The sequence below is a fragment of the Ranitomeya variabilis genome, chromosome 4, assembly GCF_051348905.1.
Source record: "Ranitomeya variabilis isolate aRanVar5 chromosome 4, aRanVar5.hap1, whole genome shotgun sequence".
Taxonomy (NCBI): domain Eukaryota; kingdom Metazoa; phylum Chordata; class Amphibia; order Anura; family Dendrobatidae; genus Ranitomeya; species Ranitomeya variabilis.
Window position 1 is genome coordinate 2,227,171 of NC_135235.1, and position 22,769 is coordinate 2,249,939.

Here is a 22,769-nt window from a genome sequence, read left to right on the forward strand (position 1 = left end):
TGTAATTATATATAGTGTACAGTGTGTGACATCTGTGTGTAATTATATATAGTGTGTGCAGTGTGTGACATCTGTGTGTAATTATATATAGTGTGTACAGTGTGTGACATCTGTGTGTAATTATATATAGTGTGTGCAGTGTGTGACATCTGTGTGTGATTATATATAGTGTACAGTGTGTGACATCTGTGTGTAATTATATATAGTGTACAGTGTGTGACATCTGTGTGTAATTATATATAGTGTGCAGTGTGTGACATCTGTGTAATTATATATAGTGTGTGCAGTGTGTGACATCTGTGTGTAATTATATATAGTGTGTGCAGTGTGTGACATCTGTGTGTAATTATATATAGTGTACAGTGTGTGACATCTGTGTGTAATTATATATAGTGTACAGTGTGTGACATCTGTGTGTAATTATATATAGTGTACAGTGTGTGACATCTGTGTGTAATTATATATAGTGTGTGCAGTGTGCGACATCTGTGTAATTATATATAGTGTGTGCAGTGTGTGACATCTGTGTGTGATTATATATAGTGTACAGTGTGTGACATCTGTGTGTAATTATATATAGTGTGTGCAGTGTGTGACATCTGTGTGTGATTATATATAGTGTACAGTGTGTGACATCTGTGTGTAATTATATATAGTGTACAGTGTGTGACATCTGTGTGTAATTATATATAGTGTACAGTGTGTGACATCTGTGTGTAATTATATATAGTGTGTGCAGTGTGCGACATCTGTGTGTAATTATATATAGTGTGTGCAGTGTGACATCTGTGTGTGATTATATATAGTGTACAGTGTGTGACATCTGTGTGTAATTATATATAGTGTACAGTGTGTGACATCTGTGTGTAATTATATATAGTGTACAGTGTGTGACATCTGTGTGTAATTATAGTGTGTACAGTGTGCGACATCTGTGTGTAATTATATATAGTGTACAGTGTGTGACATCTGTGTGTAATTATAGTGTGTACAGTGTGTGACATCTGTGTGTAATTATATATAGTGTGTGCAGTGTGTGACATCTGTGTGTAATTATATATAGTGTGTGACATCTGTGTGTAATTATATATAGTGTGTGCAGTGTGTGACATCTGTGTGTAATTATATATAGTGTACAGTGTGTGACATCTGTGTGTAATTATATATAGTGTGTGCAGTGTGTGACATCTGTGTGTAATTATATATAGTGTGTGCAGTGTGTGACATCTGTGTGTAATTATATATAGTGTGTGCAGTGTGTGACATCTGTGAGTAATTATATATAGTGTACAGTGTGTGACATCTGTGTGTAATTATATATAGTGTGTGACATCTGTGTGTAATTATATATAGTGTGTGCAGTGTGTGACATCTGTGTGTAATTATATATAGTGTGTGCAGTGTGTGACATCTGTGTGTAATTATATATAGTGTGTACAGTGTGTGACATCTGTGTGTAATTATATATAGTGTGTGCAGTGTGTGACATCTGTGTGTAATTATATATAGTGTGTGACATCTATGTGTAATTATATATAGTGTGCAGTGTGTGACATCTGTGTGTAATTATATATAGTGTGTACAGTGTGTGACATCTGTGTGTAATTATATATAGTGTGTACAGTGTGTGACATCTGTGTGTAATTATATATAGTGTACAGTGTGACATCTGTGTGTAATTATATATAGTGTGTGCAGTGTGTGACATCTGTGTGTAATTATATATAGTGTGTACAGTGTGTGACATCTGTGTGTAATTATATATAGTGTGCAGTGTGTGACATCTGTGTGTAATTATATATAGTGTGTGCAGTGTGTGACATCTGTGTGTAATTATATATAGTGTGCAGTGTGTGACATCTGTGTAATTATATATAGTGTGTACAGTGTGTGACATCTGTGTGTAATTATATATAGTGTGTGCAGTGTGTGACATCTGTGTGTAATTATATATAGTGTGCAGTGTGTGACATCTGTGTGTAATTATATATAGTGTGTACAGTGTGTGACATCTGTGTGTAATTATATATAGTGTGTGCAGTGTGTGACATCTGTGTGTAATTATATATAGTGTGTGACATCTATGTGTAATTATATATAGTGTGCAGTGTGTGACATCTGTGTGTAATTATATATAGTGTGTACAGTGTGTGACATCTGTGTGTAATTATATATAGTGTGTACAGTGTGACATCTGTGTGTAATTATATATAGTGTGTGCAGTGTGTGACATCTGTGTGTAATTATATATAGTGTGTACAGTGTGTGACATCTGTGTGTAATTATATATAGTGTGTACAGTGTGTGACATCTGTGTGTAATTATATATAGTGTGTACAGTGTGACATCTGTGTGTAATTATATATAGTGTGTGCAGTGTGTGACATCTGTGTGTAATTATATATAGTGTACAGTGTGTGACATCTGTGTGTAATTATATATAGTGTGTGCAGTGTGTGACATCTGTGTGTAATTATATATAGTGTGTGCAGTGTGACATCTGTGTGTAATTATATATAGTGTACAGTGTGTGACATCTGTGTGTAATTATATATAGTGTGTACAGTGTGACATCTGTGTGTAATTATATATAGTGTGTACAGTGTGTGACATCTGTGTGTAATTATATATAGTGTGCAGTGTGTGACATCTGTGTGTAATTATATATAGTGTGTGCAGTGTGACATCTGTGTGTAATTATATATAGTGTACAGTGTGTGACATCTGTGTGTAATTATATATAGTGTGCAGTGTGTGACATCTGTGTGTAATTATATATAGTGTGTACAGTGTGTGACATCTGTGTGTAATTATATATAGTGTGTGCAGTGTGTGACATCTGTGTGTAATTATATATAGTGTGTGCAGTGTGCGACATCTGTGTGTAATTATATATAGTGTGTGCAGTGTGTGACATCTGTGTGTAATTATATATAGTGTACAGTGTGTGACATCTGTGTGTAATTATATATAGTGTGTACAGTGTGTGACATCTGTGTGTAATTATATATAGTGTGTGCAGTGTGTGACATCTGTGTGTAATTATATATAGTGTGTGCAGTGTGTGACATCTGTGTGTAATTATATATAGTGTGTGCAGTGTGCGACATCTGTGTGTAATTATATATAGTGTGTGCAGTGTGTGACATCTGTGTGTAATTATATATAGTGTACAGTGTGTGACATCTGTGTGTAATTATATATAGTGTGTACAGTGTGTGACATCTGTGTGTAATTATATATAGTGTGTGCAGTGTGTGACATCTGTGTGTAATTATATATAGTGTGTGACATCTGTGTGTAATTATATATAGTGTGTGCAGTGTGTGACATCTGTGTGTAATTATATATAGTGTACAGTGTGTGACATCTGTGTGTAATTATATATAGTGTGTACAGTGTGTGACATCTGTGTGTAATTATATATAGTGTGTGCAGTGTGTGACATCTGTGTGTAATTATATATAGTGTACAGTGTGTGACATCTGTGTGTAATTATATATAGTGTGTGCAGTGTGTGACATCTGTGTGTAATTATATATAGTGTGTGACATCTGTGTGTAATTATATATAGTGTGTGCAGTGTGTGACATCTGTGTGTAATTATATATAGTGTGCAGTGTGTGACATCTGTGTGTAATTATATATAGTGTGTGCAGTGTGTGACATCTGTGTGTAATTATATATAGTGTGTACAGTGTGACATCTGTGTGTAATTATATATAGTGTGTGCAGTGTGTGACATCTGTGTGTAATTATATATAGTGTGTGACATCTATGTGTAATTATATATAGTGTGCAGTGTGTGACATCTGTGTGTAATTATATATAGTGTGTACAGTGTGTGACATCTGTGTGTAATTATATATAGTGTGTACAGTGTGACATCTGTGTGTAATTATATATAGTGTGTGCAGTGTGTGACATCTGTGTGTAATTATATATAGTGTGTACAGTGTGTGACATCTGTGTGTAATTATATATAGTGTGCAGTGTGTGACATCTGTGTGTAATTATATATAGTGTGTGCAGTGTGTGACATCTGTGTGTAATTATATATAGTGTGTGACATCTGTGTGTAATTATATATAGTGTGTACAGTGTGTGACATCTGTGTGTAATTATATATAGTGTGTACAGTGTGTGACATCTGTGTGTAATTATATATAGTGTGTACAGTGTGTGACATCTGTGTGTAATTATATATAGTGTGTGCAGTGTGTGACATCTGTGTGTAATTATATATAGTGTGTACAGTGTGTGACATCTGTGTGTAATTATATATAGTGTGTACAGTGTGTGACATCTGTGTGTAATTATATATAGTGTGTACAGTGTGTGACATCTGTGTGTAATTATATATAGTGTGTGACATCTGTGTGTAATTATATATAGTGTGTGACATCTGTGTGTAATTATATATAGTGTGTGACATCTGTGTGTAATTATATATAGTGTGTGACATCTGTGTGTAATTATATATAGTGTGTGCAGTGTGACATCTGTGTGTAATTATATATAGTGTACAGTGTGTGACATCTGTGTGTAATTATATATAGTGTACAGTGTGTGACATCTGTGTGTAATTATATATAGTGTACAGTGTGTGACATCTGTGTGTAATTATATATAGTGTGTACAGTGTGTGACATCTGTGTGTAATTATATATAGTGTGCAGTGTGTGACATCTATGTGTAATTATATATAGTGTACAGTGTGTGACATCTGTGTGTAATTATATATAGTGTGTACAGTGTGACATCTGTGTGTAATTATATATAGTGTGTGCAGTGTGTGACATCTGTGTGTAATTATATATAGTGTACAGTGTGTGACATCTGTGTGTAATTATATAGTGTGTGCAGTGTGTGACATCTGTGTGTAATTATATAGTGTGTGCAGTGTGTGACATCTGTGTGTAATTATATATAGTGTGTGCAGTGTGTGACATCTGTGTGTAATTATATATAGTGTGCACAGTGTGTGACATCTGTGTGTAATTATATATAGTGTGTGCAGTGTGTGACATCTGTGTGTAATTATATATAGTGTGTGCAGTGTGTGACATCTGTGTGTAATTATATATAGTGTACAGTGTGTGACATCTGTGTGTAATTATATAGTGTGTGCAGTGTGTGACATCTGTGTGTAATTATTTATAGTGTGTGCAGTGTGTGACATCTGTGTGTAATTATATATAGTGTACAGTGTGCGACATCTGTGTAATTACCGTATTTTTCTGACTATAAGACGCACTTTTTTTCCTCCAAATTTGGGAGGAAAGTGTGGGTGCGTCTTATGGTAGGGATGTAGCATGTGGGGAGGGGGCAGCAGCGAGTGGGATCGCAATGATATCCCACTTCAGGCGGCAGAAAAATGTCCCCACTGCCGGGAATCAGCTGCTGGGGAAACCATGTGGTCCCGATGATTAAGTGCAGTGAATATTCATTAGCTACTCCCTGCCCACCGCCTCAGCTGAGCGGGGGGAGCAGCAAATGAATACTGCACTTAAGCAGCGACACACATGGTTTCGTCAGCGCTGATTCCAGCAGCAGCTGGGGAGATCCGTGTGTCCGTGGGAGGAGGAGGCAGCAGCAGCAGGGTCGGGGGAGAGGAGATCGCTGGTACCTTCTTGGGCTGGAGCTGAGTGCTGTGCAGTGTGCACAAGGACCTGTGATGTCAGGAGTGGGGCGGGCTGGAGCATCACATGGCAGCACAGAGCCCTCCCTCTTCTTGACATCATCACAGGTCCTTCAGACTCCAACACTAGAATCTGCAGGCTTCCATTACCTGTGCTGTGGAGAGGCAACAAGAGGGAGGGCTCTGTGTGTGCAGCCATGGGATGCTTTTACCTCACCACTGGCTGGCTGGCTGCTACAATTAAGAGGTTAGTCTTTCCAAAACACAATAAAGCACTCTGCCACTCCTTTAGTGGACTATAACTCCCAGCATGTCGTAGGATCTGCAGGACATGCTGGGAGTTATAGTTCTCCCATGGGATTTTAAAGCAGCACTTTCAAAATAAGCCCTGTGCCCCCATTCTTATACTCACCCTCCAGCATCTTCATATAGTACTGTACAGACACCACACTGATCCCGCAGCTTCCAACATAATAACATACTATTATATATAATAACACCACATATAATAGTATGTTAAATATTTTACCACATTTTTTTGCTTCAAATATTTTTTTCCCTTTTTTCCACCTCTAAAACCTGGGTGCGCCTTATAGTCCGGTGCGTCTTATAGTTCGAAAAATACGGTATATATAGTGTGTGCAGTGTGTGACATCTGTGTGTAATTATATATAGTGTGTACAGTGTGTGACATCTGTGTAATTATATATAGTGTGTACAGTGAACAATAATTATCAACGCCGCAGTTGCTACGACGACTCCCAAAGGCACAATGCACACGGTATGCTGCCACCAGCTTCGATTAAACGGGTCCGAAGCTAACCCCAAACAGTAGCGTAATTCCCTTCAGAAGCCTTAGGGTACGTTTTAGAGTATGAAGAACGAATCTAGTATTTTAAATATTTTACTTCATTAAAGATTAAGCCAGTGTTTATTAAAAGGTATAAAAGATGTTACAATATGAGACAATTGAAAATGTGCAAGGTAATTATAAAATAAAGGGATTAAATGAGAAAAGGTAACACTCACATGTTCTCAGGACATTGCAGGCAACCAGGCTAGTGGGTGGAGTTCCCATATGTCCCAATGCATCAGGACTGGCAGTCAGGACTCCTCAGATAAGACTCAGACAGACTCTGAAGGCTGGGTAAAGTGGAGTCACTTAAATAACCACAGCCTTGTGACATCACGAGCAGGGCTGGCTTCCTCAGACCCTCCTATCTCTTCAGTCTTAGTAAATTTAACACAAGTTTGTCTAATGCCTGTTTCTCCGCTACAGAACATGTCAGAATCATAACACACCCAGCATTCATCTTGTATTAACATTGGCGTTCTAATGAGACAAAATTTGGGTTTGATGGGATGCGTAGTTCCAGAGAAATCCATACTCTGTCCCTGTTGGAACTAGAAGCCCGCGTTTACCGTTGCCGATAGATCGCCGTTGGAGATTCACAAACTGGATGTATTGTTTTCCTAGCTTAAACCGTTGGCCCAGTATCTTATCATATTTGTCAGGACTCTGAACATTTTTTATTACCTTTTGTGCATTACTGCCCTTTTCCAAGATGGCGTCTTTGGTCTCGTGCACTGTCTTCCTGCTATAAAACTCCACCCCAGCCTTCAGTCTGTGCTAGAGTATTCTGCCTTGCATCCAGCTCCTGACCTCTGGTGACTCCCTGGCTATATACCTGCTCCTGTGAACCTGTGTGGTGATCCTGCTACTCTGCTCTGAGTTCCTGCTGCATACACCAGTTCCAGTAATCCTCCTTCATCTGCTCCTCGTGTTTACTTCCATCTGCATTTGCTGGACATGTTAGCTGTTGCTGATCTGCAAGAACCTGAGACTTTTACCCAGGCCTCCCTGGTTGAGCTAAGATATTATTTGAACTGCCTTATAAGCATATCTATCTGTGTTTTGGACTAAGCAAGGACTTATTCTTGTCAAGTATCCTCAAGAATAATTGTGCTTCATAGACTTTCTGCGTGATTGCATTTTCCTCTGAAGTTTCCTATAGACTGCTAAGCTGCATTTAATATTTACTCCAAGTGTTGTGGACTTGAGTTTCTCTCTGCACCTGTTTGAATCACCGTGTGATAATATAGACTTTACCACTTATAAAACTGTGTCCTGTAGTTGTCTTGTTCCACACAGAGTCTCCTGAGTTATCCCCTATAATTATTACAGGATACGCTAGCCTAAAAAAAAAAGGAGACTGCTGGAACAATGACTGCAGAAAGCCGACTAGAGCAGGTGTTTTCCATAATTAGATCACTGCAGAAAGATGTGGAAGGTCTGCAAAAGAAGTTTGGAAGCTTTGAACACAATCAACAAGTGTTTGGACAGACTTTGCAGGACTTAAGCAATCGCATGGCAGCCCAGGAAAACAAACTTGCTGGCATATTCCCAGTATGGACGGGCTTTTCAGGACATAAGCACGCAAATAGCTGCACAAGCGACTTTTCCCTCTGGGCAACCGCCACCAGCTAGCCCACCTAAGTTGCCCCTATTCAGATTTAATGGTGATCGCGACAAATTTTGTGGCTTTGTGAATCAATGTATGCTATATTTTGATGTGCATGCTGACCGTTTTCCTAATGATAGATCCAAAGTATTGTGTGTAATAGTGCTGCTGACCGCACGAGCGCTCGCCTGGGCGAATCCGATGATTGAGTCTTGTGACCTACGGTTAAATAACTTGGATGATTTCTTGGCCGCTATGGCAATAATGTTTGATGATCTTAACCGCCGTGCAACCGCTGAATCTGCTTTATTGTCTTTACGCCAGGCAAAACGTTCTGTTATTGAGTATGCTACTGAATTCAGGAGATTAGCGGTAGATACCAATTGGGACAGTTATGCACAATTGCCTATTTTTAACAGGGGTCTGTCTAGTATTGTAAAAGATGAACTAGCTCGCTCTGAGTCACCACAAGAGCTAGAGACCTTTATACAGCATTGTGTGTGCATTGACATTCGCCTTACTGAGCGTAGGCAGGAGAAGTTTGCTGCATATAACTGCATTTCTAACTTTTCCCTTCCTTCCAAAGAGCCTGCAGGTAAAACCTCTCGGGAGGTGGAGGAGGTGCCCATGTAAATTGATTCCGTTCAGAGGCGCGAGATCAATGAGCGCCGGGAGCATCGCCTTCGTGAAAGTCTATGTTTCTACTGCGGCCAGTCTGACCACTTCTTGATCAATTGTCCTAAGTGTCCCAGACGGCCTAACAAGGTGCTAGCAGCAGTAGAGGAGTATGACAACTGTGATGATGAATCTGACATCTCTGAATGTAGCCTGCCTTTAAACGCTGTATTCCATTCACTTTCTATGACTTCACCCCCCAAGGAGCTTAAGGAAAAGAACTCTCACTGTTCTCTCCCTATTAAGATCCTGTGTTCAGGTCAGTGGATTTCCAGTGCAGCTATGATTGACTCTGGTGCAGGTGGCAATTTCATGGATATCGCGTTTGCCAAGGAACATGGTACTGAAATTCAGCAAAGAGCCTCTCTAATTACCATGGAAACAGTGGATGGGTCACCTTTAATCTCTGGGCCTGTGGATCAGGAGACCGTACCCCTTGAAATTTTGTTGGAGCCTAATCATCAGGAGCAACTTTCTTTCTTGCTAATTTCTTCTCATTTTCCTGTGATTTTAGGCATTCCTTGGTTGCGTTCTCAAAACCCAATTATCAACTGGGAGACCACGGAGATTATCTATCCAACAAGGAGCAACTCAGCGTTAACAGAAGCTGTCCCTGAGTCCACGGGTGCGGAACCACATGTACAGGTATTTTCTTTACCTCCAGCATATAAAGAGTTCTCTGACATGTGTGACAAGAAGAATGCAGATCAGCTTCCTCCACACAGGCATTATGACGGTCCCATTGAGCTGCTTCCTGGGGCAGCTATTCCTTTTGGTAACGTATACCCATTGGCGGCACCTGAGCTTCAAGCCTTAAAGGAGTATATTGATGAAAATCTGGCCAAAGGCTTCATACGTCCTTCTTCCTCGCCAGCAGGGGCACCTATCTTTTTTGTAAAGAAGAAGGATGGGACCCTGAGACCCTGTGTTGACTATCGGGAACTCAATAAGGTAACCGTATGAAACCCCGTTACCCTTTGCCTCTGATTCCTGAATTGCTGGAAAGAGTCCGCCATGCTAAGGTGTTCTCTAAGCTGGATCTTCGTGTGGCTTATAATTTGGTGCGTATTCGTCCAGGGGATGAGTGGAAGACAACATTCAGATGCCGGTATGGACACTTTGAATCTCTTGTGATGCCCTTCGGGCTTTGTAACGCCCCTGCAATGTTTCAACACCTTGCTCATGACATTTTCAGAGATTTGTTGGACCAGTTTGTAGTGATCTATTTGGACGATATACTAATCTTTTCTGACTCTCTACAGGAGCATGAAGAACATGTCAAAACTGTGTCACGATTCCTCACCTCTGCTGCCAATATGTCACGGATTCACACCGTGATCGTCACCCCTACGTCACGGATCGGGGTGACTTTAGTCCAACAGACGGCTATCACATGTGCAGGGGGCTTATCTTAGTTATCCCTCCACTGCTGCAATGTGATGAAAAACACACACAAGGTTATTGACCTCTTAGTTTACAGCAGGGGCTTATTTTAGGTATCCCACTGCTCTCCAATATACCACGAACTGCAGGGATTTATGTACGGTATATCCTGCTTACAGTTCCACTTGAAACCTGCAGCTCTCTGGCGCCCCCCTACTCTCAGGTCAGATTAGGTACTGCACCTAGAATAATTAGGCTGCCTGCTATGTACTGGCTATTGGGCACGCTGCAGCGAGGCGATTTAACTACTCCCGCTCAGGCAGGAACAATAATTATCAATGTCGCTGTCGCTACAACGACTCCCAAAGGCACAGTGCACGGTATTGCTGCCACCAGCTTCGATTAAACGGGTCCGAAGCTAACCCAAAACAGTAGCGTAATTCCCTTCAGAAGGCTTAAGGTACGTTTTAGAACAAGAAGAATGAACTAGTATTAAATATCATACTCCATAAAAGGTTTAAGGCAGTGTTTATAAACAGTTATATAAAGATGTTACAATATGAGACAATTGCAAATATGTACAAGGTAATTATAACATAAAGGGATTAAATGAGAAAAGGTAAAACTCACATGTTCTCAGTTCATTTCAGGCAACCAGGCTAATGGGTGGAGTTCCCATATGTCCCAATCCATTAGGACTGGCATTCAGGCTTCCCAGGTCAAAACTCACTCTGCTGGGGGCCTAGCAGTGGCAGAAACTTATAAATCGCAGCCCGTGACATCACCAACAGGGCTGGCTTCCACAGTCCCTCCTATCTCTTCAGTCTTAGTAAATTTAACACAAGTTTGTCTAATGCCTGTATCGCCGCTACCGAACATGTCATAGTCATAGCAAACCCAGCATTTATCTCGTATTAACGTTGGCATTCTAATGAGATCAAATCTGTCCTATTTGTGATGCATAATTACAGAGAAATTCCTACTTTTTACCTGATGGAGTTAGAAGCTCCTGCTTACAGTGATGGATAGATGCGCCGATGGACTTTCACAAACTGGACCCATCATTTTCCTAGACAAAACCGTGGGCCCAATATCTTATTATATTAGAACAAAGACCCTCATGGATTATAGAGACTTCTAATCCAGCTCTAGCTGGAGGAGAGTTTGAGCTTACCCAAGCGATCGTAAAAATTCTTTTGGAAGGGGCATGAGGGATTTGGGAGCTGAAAGTCAGGAATGCAGCAAGAAGCCATAAAAGCTCTTCTACACAGACATTCAGAAACACAGGGAAGGGGGGGGGGGGTTAGCCCTCACCTTTTGGGACCATGGTTAGATGTGCAAAAATCCCTCAGCTATGGTTTTTTACATTATCGGACATACATTTTCCTTACAAACTGTTTTAAGACGTCTGAAAGAGAACCATCTGTATATTAAGCCGGAGAAATGCGAGTTCCGTCGTTCTGAGATACAGTTCTTAGGTTATATCATCTCTCCCCAGGGGCTGAACATGGAATCTGGTAAGATTCAGGCTATCCTTGACTGGCCGGTACCCAAGAACGTTAAGGAGGTCCAACGTTTTATTGGTTTTGCAAATTTCTACAGACGCTTCATTCGAAATTTTTCTGATATTGTCCGTCCCATTACTTCCTTGACAAAGAAGGAAAAGCACTTTAAGTGGTCATCACAGGCTCAAGAAGCTTTTGATCGGCTTAAGATCTGTTTCACATCAGTACCGCTGTTGATACACCCAGATCCTACACTTTCTTTCATTGTGGAGGTGGACGCTTCTGATAATGCTTTGGGGGCTATTCTCTCCCAGAGAACTGGAGAGAAGGGTCTGCTACATCCTTGTGCTTTCTTTTCCCGTAGACTAACCTCAGCAGAGAAGAATTACGACGTGGAGACAAGGAATTGCTGGCTATTATTGCGGCTTTCAAAGAATGGAGGCATCATCTGCAATGAGCTGCACAACAGATCATAGTGCTAACTGACCATCACAATTTAGAGTTCCTTAGATCCGCTAGATGTCTTTCTCCTCGTCAGGCTCGTTGGAACTTATTTTTAAATCAATTTAACTTTATCTCGTACCGTCCAGGTTCTCGTAATGGGAAGGCTGATGCTTTATCCCGAATCCAGCTGCGGATTCTGTACCTGGAGCCCCGTCCAAGACCATTCTATCTGATGCCAATTTCATCGGAGTTATCCGTGATCAGGACTTGTGGAAGGAGTGCAGGGAGGCCTATGACGGTGATGTATTTCTGGCCAACCCACCTGTGGATATTAATCTTGTCTTTAAGGGTGGCATGTGGTTCAGAGATCGACGTATCTACGTCCCTGAGGTCGTCCGTCTGCAGATCCTCAAGTTGGTACATGACTCCAAGTTGGCTGGTCACAGGGGGGTGCAGAAGACAGAAGAGTTCCTGAGCTGATTCTTCTGGTGGCCAACTTGCCTGAAGGATACCAAGGACTATGTTCTCTCTTGCGAGATATGTGCTCGTTACAAGACTCCTCATGTGGCACCTACGGGTCTTCTACAACCATTACCTGGTGGATGGGGGTGAGGTGCCAGTCCATTTTGATATATCTTCACACTAACCGGTATGTACATAATATACTATTTATGTGTCAGGCTTCCTAGTTACCCTTTTGGGCTTTAGGTCCATTATGTGTAGTTACATCAAGTAGTCCGGCGCATTCCCCTACTTCTTTCTGAGATATCTATGTTGGCTAGTAAGTGGTTATTTACATTATGTAGTCACCTGCCCCCTGTCCTTTTAGGTGCATGCTGATGGTTGCATGGGGATCGTTTCCCTCTGTCATGTTTTACCCTGGTTTTTACTATCAAAGATTTTTGTATATTTATATAAACTGGACCGTTTGCTGCTTTTGTTCTCTGCTGATTTGCTCTATTGTCACAGTTGGTCCACTATGGTCCTATTTCTTTGGTCCCAGTGCGGATATATATGAGTATACCCTATCTGGGTAAATAATTATTATGGTGGTGACCTCTTATTTTTCCACATTTGTGTTCTTTCTAACCATTACCTGTTCCATCCCGCCCTTGGGGGTCTATATCAATGGACTTTATTGTGGAGCTGCCTACATCGGGGGGCATGAATACAATCATGGTGGTAGTTGATCGCCTGACTAAAGCTGCTCATTTTGTTCCGTGCACCGGCCTCCCCTCAGCTAAAGATACAGTGAACTTGGTTATACAGAATGTCTTTCGGTTGCATGGGGTCCCGGATGAGATCATCTCTGACCGTGGAGTACAGTTCACGTCAAGATTCTGGAAGGGGTTTTGCTCTGCACTCAATATTAATGTCTGTCTCTCTTCCGCTTACCATCCCCAGACAAATGGTCAGACTGAGCGTACCAACCAGACGCTGGAACAATATCTAAGATGCTATGTCAGCCATCTCCAGGATGATTGGTTGGCGTTGTTGCCGTTAGCCGAATTTTCATATAACAATTCTCAGAGCGCCTCCATTAAATTTACACCTTTCTTTTCCAATCTGGGTTATCATCCGTGTATCTTACCTAGGTCTCCAATTAATTCTCCAGTTCTGGCAGTGGAGGAAAGGCTGACTGCGATGAGACAAAATCTGGAGGTTCTGAAGGAATCCCTGACCACAGCTCAAGAACGTTATAAGAGATCGGCTGATAGATTCCGTAAACCTGCACCCATGTTCAAGGTAGGAGATTCCGTGTGGTTAGCAACTAAGAATCTGAAGTTAAACGTTCCTTCACAAAAACTTGGACAGAAATTCAATGGCCCTTTCAAGATCATCGGAATTGTGAGCTCTGTGGCCTGCCGGCTGAAGCTGCCTATGACGGTACACCCAGTTTTTCATGTATCTTTACTAAAGCCTGTATCTCCTAATACCTTCCAGGGATGTGTTGTGCCACCTCCGCAGCCTGTGGTGATTGATGGGCAAGAACAATTTGTGGTGCAGGAAATTGTTGATTCCAGGATTCGCAGGAATCTGCTCCAATATCTGATAAGATGGCAGGGATATCCCCCTGAGGAAGACTCTTGGGAACCTGTGGAAAACATCAATGCCCAACAGAAGATTTCTCGTTTTCATCAGAGATTCCCTGAGAAACCAGGTCCAGGATCGTCCTGAGGCATCTTCTAAGGAGGGAGTAATGTCAGGACTCTGAACATTTTTTATTACCTTTTGTGCATTACTGCCCTTTTCCAAGATGGCGTCTTTGGTCTCGTGCACTGTCTTCCTGCTATAAAACTCCACCCCAGCCTTCAGTCTGTGCTAGAGTATTCTGCCTTGCATCCAGCTCCTGACCTCTGGTGACTCCCTGGCTATATACCTGCTCCTGTGAACCTGTGTGGTGATCCTGCTACTCTGCTCTGAGTTCCTGCTGCATACACCAGTTTCCAGTAATCCTCCTTCATCTGCTGCTCGTGTTACTTCCATCTGCATTTGCTGGACATGTAAGCTAATCAGATATGTAACCACTTGTATGTAAAATAAGATGTCATGCACCAATATTAACATAAATCATCCCAAAAAAAAATTGTGCAAATAAGGACAATGTATAAAATTATTTTATTAGAAATATTATAACATATAGAAAGAACTAAATAAATCAAATATAGCTGATAAACATGAGCACAATATAATAGTAAAAATTATATGCCAACCAATAATTATAAAAATCAGATAATTAATAGACCTCCACAATGAGATGGTATATACCAGCGCTATTCCAACAAAAAAATTAACCATAAAAATACATAGTGCAATTAATATGTGCAAAAAATGTATTCTAAAAAATATTAATTATATTTTTAAAGAAATTGTGCAAAAAAAGCAAAAAATTTGGATATGTAACTAATAATTAAACAATAAATGCACACCAAATTACAAAGCACCAAAGTGCAATGTGCTAGATAAGGTGCCACAAAAAATCAAAACCAGGCCTATATCGCACAATACATTTAGTAAAGCAATTGCACATAAGCCCATACAAATATAATGCCACTATGGCTGTGATAAAGGAGTGCTGGGTAAAGCATGAAAGTGCCGGATGAATAAAAATCACTAACATAAAGCAATTATTGGTTGGCGTCTAATTTTTACTATTATATTGTGCTCATGTTTATCAGCTATATTTGATTTAATTAGTTCTTTCTATATGTTATAATATTTCTAATAAAATAATTTTATACATTGTCCTTTTTTGTACAATTTTTTGTTGAGCTAAGATATTATTTGAACTGCCTTATAAGCATATCTATCTGTGTTTTAGACTAGGCAAGGTCTTATTCGTGTCAACTATCCTCAAGAATAATTGTGCTTCATAGACTTTCTGCGTCATTGCATTTTCCTCTGAAGTTTCCTATAGACTGCTAAGCTGCATTTAATATTTACTCCAAGTGTTGTGGACTTGAGTTTCTCTCTGCACCTGTTTGAATCACCGTGTGATAATATAGACTTTACCACTTATAAAACTGTGTCCTGTAGTTACATAGTTATTAAGGTTGAAGGAAGACTTGAAGTCCATCTAGCCCAACCCATAGCCTAACCTAACATGCCCTAACATGTTGATCCAGAGGAAGGCAAAAAAAAAACCCATGTGGCAAAGAGTAACTCCACATTGGGGGAAAAAATTCCTTCCCGACCCCACATACGGCAATCAGACTAGTTCCCTGGATCAACGCCTTATCAAGGAATCTAGTGTATATACCCTGTAACATTATACTTTTCCAGAAAGGCATCCAGTCCCCTCTTAAATGTAAGTAATGAATCACTCATTACAACATCATACGGCAGAGAGTTCCATAGTCTCACTGCTCTTACAGTAAAGAATCCGCGTCTGTTATTATGCTTAAACCTTCTTTCCTCCAGACGTAGAGGATGCCCCCTTGTCCCTGTCTCAGATCTATGATTAAAAAGATCATCAGAAAGGTCTTTGTACTGTCCCCTCATATATTTATACATTTACATAAGATCACCCCTTAGTCTTCGTTTTTCCAAGTGTAATAACCTATCTTGGTATTGCAGACCCCCCAGTCCTCTAATAACCCTGGTCGCTCTTATCTGCACCCGCTCCAGTTCAGCTATGTCTTTCTTATACACCGGAGACCAGAACTGTGCACAGTATTCTAAGTGTGGTCGCACTAGTGACTTGTATAGAGGTAAAATTATGTTCTTCTCATGAGCATCTATGCCTCTTTTACTGCATCCCATTATTTTATTTGCCTTTGTAGCAGCTGCCTGACACTGGCCACTGAATATGAGTTTGTCATCCACCCATACACCCAGGTCTTTTTCATTGACGGTTTTGCCCAGAGTTTTAGAATTAAGCACATAGTTATACATCTTATTACTTCTACCCAAGTGCATGACCTTACATTTATCCCCATTAAAGCTCATTTGCCATTTATCAGCCCAAGCTTCTAGTTTACATAAATCCTCCTGTAATATAAAATTGTCCTCCCCTGTATTGATTACCCTGCAGAGTTTAGTGTCATCTGCAAATATTGAAATTCTACTCTGAATGCCCCCTACAAGGTCATTAATAAATATGTTAAAAAGAAGAGGGCCCAATACTGACCCCTGTGGTACCCCACTACTAACCGTGACCCAGTCCGAGTGTGCTCCATTAATAACCACCCTTTGTTTCCTATCCCTGAGCCAGCTCTCAACCCACTTACACATATTTTCCCCTATCCCCATTACTCTCATTTTATGTAACAACCTTTTGTGTGGCACCGTATCAAAAGCTTTGGAAAAGTCCATATACACTACATCCACTGGGTTCCCTTGGTCCAGTCCGGAACTTACCTCTTCATAGAAGCTGATCAAATTAGTCTGACATGAACGGTCCCTAGTAAACCCGTGCTGATACTGGGTCATGAGGTTATTCCTCCTCAGATACTCCAGCATAGCATCCCTTAGAATGCCCTCCAGGATTTTACCCACAGTAGAGGTGAAGCTTACTGGCCTATAATTCCCGCGTTCAGTTTTTGTCCCCTTTTTGAATATTGGCACCACATTTGCTATACGCCAGTCCTGTGGTACAGACCCTGTTATTATGGAGTCTTTAAAGATTAAAAATAATGGTCTATCAATGACTGTACTTAGTTCCTGCAGTACTCGGGGGTGGATCCCATCCGGGCCCGGAGATTTGTCAATTTTAGTGATTTTTAGACTCCGCTGTACTTCCTGCTGGGTTAAGCAGGTGACATTTAATGGGGAATTTTTATCACTAGTCATATTGGCTGCCATGGGATTTTCTTTTGTAAATACTGATGAAAAAAAGTAATTTAGCAGATTGGCTTTTTCCTCATCCTCATCCACCATTTCACCCAGACTATTTTTAAGGGAGCCAACACTATCATTTTTTAGTTTCTTGCTATTTATGTAGTTAAAGAATATTTTGGGATTATTTTTCCTCTCTCTGGCAATGAGTCTCTCTGTCTCAATCTTTGCTGCTTGATTTGCTTTTTACAGAATTTATTTAATTTTCTGTATTTATTTAATGCCTCCTCACTACCTACTTCCTTTAATTCTCTAAATGCTTTCTTTTTGTCCCTTATTGCGCCCCTTATAGCTCTATTTAGCCATATTGGTTTCCTCCTATTTCTAGTATGTTTATTCCCATACGGTATATACTGTGCACAGGTCCTATCCAGGATGCTAATAAACGTCTCCCATTTTCTTTGTGTACTTTTATGTCTCAGGATATCGTCCCAGTTAATTGCACCAAGATCCTGTCTCATCCGTTGGAAATTTGCCCTCCTGAAGTTTAGTGTCTGTGTAACCCCTCTACTACACATCTTATTAAAGGATACATGAAAGCTTATCATTTTGTGATCACTATTCCCCAAGTGACCCCAACCCTTATATTTGATATGCGGTCTGGCCTGTTGGTTAATATTCGGTCTAGCAGTGCCCCCCTTGTTGTTGGGTTCTGAACCAGTTGTGAAAGGTAATTGTCTCTCATAGTTGTCAAAAACCGATTACCTTTGCTGGAACTGCAGGTTTCCGTTACCCAATCTATTTCAGGGTAGTTGGAAGTCCCCCATAATAATGACTTCTCCTTGAGTCGCAGCTTCATCTATTTGCTTTACGAGGATATTCTCCATTGCTTCCATTATTTTTGGAGATTTATAACAAACCCCTATCAGTAATTTATAATTTTTTTCCCCCTACCCTTATCTCCACCCACAGGGAGTCAACATTTTCATTAAATTCACCTATATTATCACGCAGGATGGGTTTTAAGGACGATTTTACATATAGACACACCACCCTCTCACTTATCTGTATGGTCATTTCTGAGCAGGCTATAGCCCTGCAAGTTAACAGCCCAGTCATGGCTCTCATTCAGCCCACCATGTCATAATTATGCTCCAACAACATTAGTTCTAATTCGTCCATTTTGTTGGTGAGGCTTCTGGCATTAGTATACATTATAATTATTACAATATTAGAACAAAGAACCTCATGGATTTTGGAGAACTTCTATACCAGTTCTAGCTGGACAGATGGGAGGGGGATGAGTAAGTTGCTCAGATCCTGGAATTTATAGCCAGAGCAATAAAAGCTCTTCTACACCCATTGAAAATAAAGGCTAAATCCTGAAGTGAAGGGGGGGTCAACGCCCACCCTATAGGTGCTGGCGATGAGACTAAAACTTATATTTCATACAATATCGTGACACCTCCACCTTTTGGTCTGTGCTACGGAGGCAGAACCCCTCGGTATGCCTCCATGTGCACATTAGTAGGTTCACCCTGGCGGGACAGTCCATCTGCATTTCCATGCTCCCTGCCCATTTTGTGTTCAATAGTGAAGTCAAACTGCTGAAGTCAAGGCTCCAGCGTAGCAACTTGCCGTTGGTTCCACCCATGGCGTTTAGCCAGCGTAGTGGATTGTGGTCGGTAACCACAGTGAAGGGGCGACCGTACAAGTAGGGCTGCAAGTGCTGCAGGGCCCAGACTATGGCCAGGCACTCCTTCTCGATGGTGGAGTAGGCCACTTCCCTCGGCAAAAGTTTCCGGCTCAGGTACAACACGGGGTGCTCTTGGTTCTCCGAGTCAACCTGGCTGAGCACAGCACCAAGGCCAAACTCGCTGGCGTCGGTCTGTACCAAGAACGGTCGACTGCTGTCTACTGCTTTCAACACAGGGGCGTTGCACAGTGCTGTTTTCAACGCCTGGAAGGCCCCCTCACAGCCATCGGTCCAGTTGACGATGTGGGATAGCTTCTTCCTGGTGAGGTCCGTCAAAGGTTTTGCCAGGCTACTATAGTGCTGTACGAAGCGCCTATAGTACCCTGCAGTGCCCAGGAAGGACATCACCTGTTTCTTGGTCCTGGGAGTGGGCCAGTCCACGATCACTCCCACTTTCTCAGGCTCTGGCTTTAGGGTGCCTCCGCCTACTTGGTGCCCCAGGTAGTGGACCGCCCTCATGCCCATCTGGCACTTTCCGGGCTTGATAGTCAGTCCTGCTAGGTGAATTCGCCTGAGCACCTCCTCGAGATGCTGCAGGTGTTCCTTCCAGGAGGAACTGAAGATGGCAATGTCATCCAAGTACGCCACTGCGTACTTCTCCAGTCCCTGAAGCAGGAGGTTGACCATCCGCTGGAAAGTGGCGGGGCATTCTTCATGCCGAAGGGCATGACCGTGGACTCGTACAGTCCAAAGGGTGTGATAAAAGCGGACTTCTGCTCCTCAGGCTCAGGGGAATCTGTCAGTATCCTCGACTATTTTGCGCCTGTTAACCTCTCAAGCAGCTCTTCGATGCGCGGCATTGGGTGCGCGTCGGAGGCTGTGATGGTATTGAGCCCCCTGTAGTCCACGCAGAACCGGGTGGTCCAGTCCTTCTTTGGTACGGGAACTACAGGTGAGGCCCACGCGCTCTTTGACCGTCGAATCACCCCCAGCTGTAACATCTCATCGATCTCCTGGCGAATAACTTGCTGCACCTGGTCGGAGATTCGATAGGGTGTTCGCCGTAGTGGGGCATGATTCCACCTCGTGGACGGCTAACTCAGTCCTTCCAGGTCGGTTGGAGAACACGACCCGGAAGGGTTCCAGTGTGGTTTGCAACTGCAACCGCTGGGGTTCAGTTAACAAGGCGCTTACCTCCACGTCCTCGATGGACCCACCGCCCTTGGCTTGGGCCAGCATATCCAGGAGGGTGTCTTCCCTGTCTTCGGGCAAGTTGCAGACTGGTAGGACGAAAGGTTCACGTTCATGATGAGCCTTCATCATGTTGACGTGAAAGGCCTTTCGCCTACCCCGTGCGTGGTCAAGCGTGACCACGTAGGTGACCGGGTTGAGCTGTTGGTGGACGACGTACGGGCCCTCCCAGGCTGCCTGAAGCTTATCCGTTGGCACGGGGACGAGCACCCACACCTTCTGACCCACGTGGTAGGTCTGCTCCCGGGTGTTCTGGTCGTACCAGTGCTTCTGGCCTGCGTCATGTTGTCATGCACCAACTGAGTCAAGGTCTGCATCTTGTCACGGAAGCACACGACATACTCCACTATGGACACTTCAGAAGGGTTCGGCTCCTCTTCCCAGGATTCTCTGACCAACCCAAGGGGTCCCCGGACTCGCCGGCCGTACAGGAGCTCGAAGGGTGAGAACACCGTCGAGGCCTGCTGAACCTCTCGGTAAGCGAACAGCAGGTGGAAATACCCTGTTTGAGGGTACCATTGAAGCGTTCACACAAGCCATTGGTCTGTGGGTGATACGTACTCGATACCAGGTGCTCACCTGCATTCTCTCACAGAGCCTCCATTAGGCGAGACATGAATTGGGTCCCTTGATCAGTAAGCATCTCCCTGGGAAATCCTACACGTGAAAAGATAGCCAACAGGGCATCCGCCACCTTATCTGCCCTAGTTGAAGACAGAGCTACTGCCTCTGGGTACCGGGTAGTGTAGTCTACCACAGTATGGATGTATTGCTTTCCAGAGCTGCTGGAGACGGCCAGCAGGCCCACAATGTCCACTGCGATTCTCTGGAAAGGCTCCTCTATCACTGGCAAAGGGATCAGGGAGCCTTAAGAGCAGGCCCCGCCTTCCCCACTCTTTGACAGGTGACACAGGAGCGGCAGTAATTTGACACATCTGTCCCTATCTTAGGCCAATAGAAGTGTTGAGGCAGCCGGGCCTTAGTTTTGCTGATTCCCTAGTGTCCAGCTAGTGGGATCTCATGGGCAATCCGTAACAACTCACCCCGGAATTGCTGCGGGACGGCCAGCTGTCTTTCCCTCAACCACTCCTTTTTCGATTTTCCGGGTTCTGTCTCCCGGTACAACCTTCCTCATTCCCAGAACACCCTCTCCGTATCAGTCACGAAGGTGGGCGTCTCGGCGAGTTGTCTCAAACTCTCTAGGCTCGCATCTGTGTGCAGAGCGGCCTGAAACTCCTGGCTAGGGGAAACCAGAAGCGACGTCCGGGTCCCTTCCCCAAGGGAACCCTCTGGGACCTGCTCTGGGTCCACCTCTGGTTCAGTCGCAATGATGACTTAGGAGGGTCCGGAAGGCAGACAGTTATCTGCGTTCCGGGCACTCTGACTGCGTGTGACAGCAGCTACGTAGGCTGTCGCCCCGGGGATTTCTACAGACCCATCAGCCAACGCTGCTATGGGCTCTACCTCCCCATCCACCCCCATTACCTCAGGAGCATTGCTACTTATGGGCCAGTTACCTTCCTCGGTGGCACTGGTCAATTGCATGGCATCACCTTCCTCACGGTTCCCATGTATCTCCCCATTTCCTGTAGCACCGACACTTGCCCCTGCTAGGGGTTCCTCAGCCGTCTCACTCCACAGAGCGACATGGCTGAGCACTTCTGTACCTGTGGACTTATCAACTTTCACAGAAAAATCATTATCAGGTTCAGTTGGCACAGGTACAACATTTTCACCATCAATCAAATAAATTTAACACAAGTTTGTCTAATGCCTGTATCTCCGCTACAGAACATGTCAGAATCATTACACACCCAGCATTCATCTTGTATTAACACTGGCGTTCTAATGAGACCAAATTTGGTTTGATGGGATGCGTAGTTCCAGAGAAATCCATACTCTGTCCCTGTTGGAACTAGAAGCCCGCGTTTACCGTGGCCGATAGATCCGCCGATGGAGATTCACAAACTGGATGTATTATTTTCCTAGCTTAAACCATTGGCCCAATATCTTATCATATTAGAACAAAGGCCCTCATGGATTTTGGAGAACTTCTATACCAGTTCTAGCTGGGCAGATGGGAGGGGGTCGAGTAAGTTGCTCAGAGCCTGGAATTTACAGCCAGAGCAATAAAAGCTCTTCTACACCCATTGAAAAGAAAAGCTAAATCCTGAAGTGAAGTGGGGTCAACGCCCACCCTATAGGTGCTGGCAATGAGAGACTAAAACTTTTATATTATATTTCATACAATATCGTGACATCCCCACTGTAGGTTTGTGCTGGTGTATACCGGGGGAGGTCTGCGGCTGGCTCCCCCTGATCTCAGCACTGTGTAGGTTTGTGCTGGTTTATACCGGGGGAGGTCTACGGCCCCCTCCCCCTGATCTCAGCACTGTGTAGGTTTGTGCTGGTATATACCGGGGGGGGGGGGGGGG

The 22,769-nt window shown here is 42.8% G+C and overlaps 1 protein-coding gene across 1 annotated transcript in view; it reads left to right on the top strand.

The window, feature by feature from the left end:
- The window catches only part of CACUL1 (CDK2 associated cullin domain 1), a 94,976-nt gene that overhangs the window by 18,130 nt on the left and 54,077 nt on the right, over positions 1-22,769 (top strand). The gene's annotated exons all lie outside the window — the stretch shown is intronic.